The 2,187-nt window shown below is 32.1% G+C and overlaps 1 protein-coding gene across 2 annotated transcripts in view; it reads left to right on the forward strand.

Moving 5' to 3' along the window:
- Positions 1 to 2,187, forward strand: part of neurl1ab (neuralized E3 ubiquitin protein ligase 1Ab) — a 32,125-nt gene that overhangs the window by 12,414 nt on the left and 17,524 nt on the right. Inside the window, exon 1 of one of the 2 annotated variants that reach the window (XM_016566428.1) lies at positions 569 to 707. The exons of the other annotated variant lie outside the window; for it this stretch is intronic. The gene's annotated coding sequence lies outside the window, so the exon portion shown is untranslated. Of the gene's footprint in view, positions 1 to 568; positions 708 to 2,187 lie in introns of those variants that run through there. 2 annotated transcript variants of the gene reach the window in all.

Here is a 2,187-nt window from a genome sequence, read left to right on the forward strand (position 1 = left end):
TCAGTTTTTGGCCATGCAATATAGACAGTGTTTACTTGACTGTACACTTTATAATGCATTCGCTTTATTTATTTGTGTTATTACTTTCTGAAAACAATGTATGTCCAAGTAATGAAGTGAATTCCAAGCATGAAGAAGTAAACTTAAAATTTACTCAAAAAATGTGACTTAAAATATACTACAACTTCAGGTTATTTAATAATGTACTTTGAAAGTATACTTTCAATGCATTGTTACAATGATCATTTTCAGCACACAGTTAAAAAATATTCATAAAATATATTTAAGTAAAGTGCAAATAAATATACTTATAAAAAATAAACAGAACTTTCAATTCAAGTATATTTTTGTAAAATATATTTTTAGAAAATATTCTAAATTACAATTGTTTTAAAGTGTGTTAAAAGTTGTATTGTGAAAATAGACAAAAGCATGATGCTAATATACTTTTTATATATTTAAAGATAGTAAATTTTTTGTAATTCTGCCAATTACTGACAGCTGTTTTGGTGTGAAAGCAAGGTTTTAAAACACCAGTTGGCCAGCCAGTTTGGGGGAGAGAGGGAATATGCATTTTCGTAGTTATTTTTCTCAAGATGTCCGTTTGTATTTAGTCTTACACTCCCGTGGCACGTTATGTTTGTTCATTTCTGTTTGCCTGTGTGCTTGTATTGTGGTATTACGACATTTTAAAACCTGAAAATCAGGTAATTTTATAGTTTTTTTTCTTTGTTTATTGAATGGTTGTATTGATTCTGTAGAACACTGTTAGTTCACTATTAATGGAAGAAATTTCCATTGCATGTCAGTATACATAAATGATTATTGTTCCTGTAGCTCAATTGGAGAGCATGGCTTTAGCAACGGCAAGGTCATGTGATTGATTCCCACGGAACAGGCATATTGATCAAATGTATGAACCTTGAATACAACAAACCTTGATTGAAAGTTTCTTTGCATAAAAGCTTCTGGAAAGATATGAACAAATAAATAGAAAATGGAACTTTGCATCAATAACCCATGCAAAAGATGAACAAACAGACTCCAAAAACGTTTCTTTCTCGGACATTATGAGACATTTCTTGAATTTTTTTTCATAAAAACAAAGAAAGTGTAGGTAGCTCACTGTTAAAATCATGTTGGAATGCAAATGAACACCATAAAGACATAAATTGTAATTGTGAAACATTTTAGTTTGTGTTGTGTTGATGGATGTTGATTTTGATATTTTTTCCATTTTCATTTTAATCTTAACGTTTTAGTAATTTTGTTGTGTTATTGTCTTGGTGATTCGTTTTTTTTTGTTTTTTTTGGTATGAGTATGTCTATATAGTGTATTATTTTTTATTTTACGCCTAGTACATGAAGTTCAAATAAAAATGAGAAATGTTGCCTTGGCAGCTAGCAGAAATAATATATATTTGTAACATTTATTTATTTAGTTACCATTGATTTTATTTCAAGTAAAGAAAATGTTTTTATGGCTCTAGTTTTACTTGACTATAATATGCCTGCTCCTCATCTAGCAGGCTTGTGTGAAATTACGTTGTGTGAAACTATCAAACTACGTTTTCCATCATTCTCTGTAGTAGATGATAAAATACACTCACATCTAATGTGGATTGTTCTTTATTTTGTTATGGCCCCTTTATTCCGAACCATATTACACACAACACGTTGTAACTGATTTCTGAACTCTGAACTTCTTCAGAAAGACTTAAACATAGCATTTCACACAGCCTGTTTGTTGTGAGACTTTTATATCACTTTTAAAACCTTTCACATTATACCTCCATCAATGCCACTGATGTAAGACGCCGAGCATGTACTGCAGGCCCTTAGAGTGAAAGACCTTTCCCTGAAAGTAAACCAAGCGGCAACCTCCTGCTCTCTCTCTTGAAGCCAATGCGGAAGTGACTAAAACTGCAATTCATCGACTGGCCGCTGGCTCCAAAAGGGAGTCAGTCCCATAGAATCCCCATGTTAAAATACCCAACTTTACAGCAGAAAAAAATGTTTACATCCTGGTACAAAAAATGATTTTGGTCTATATAGCTAATTTTGCCTTTCATGACAACTGTAAGGGTAGTGAATTTTTTTTATAACTCATCCGTTTAAATTATATTAAGCCTTAAAGTTAGGTGCTAGGTGGGCGTGGTTTCAACAACCAGCTCCCGCCTCTTTGCC

This window comes from Sinocyclocheilus rhinocerous, unplaced genomic scaffold (assembly GCF_001515625.1).
Source record: "Sinocyclocheilus rhinocerous isolate Xijiao unplaced genomic scaffold, SAMN03320098_v1.1 scaffold392, whole genome shotgun sequence".
NCBI classification, from domain to species: Eukaryota; Metazoa; Chordata; class Actinopteri; order Cypriniformes; family Cyprinidae; genus Sinocyclocheilus; species Sinocyclocheilus rhinocerous.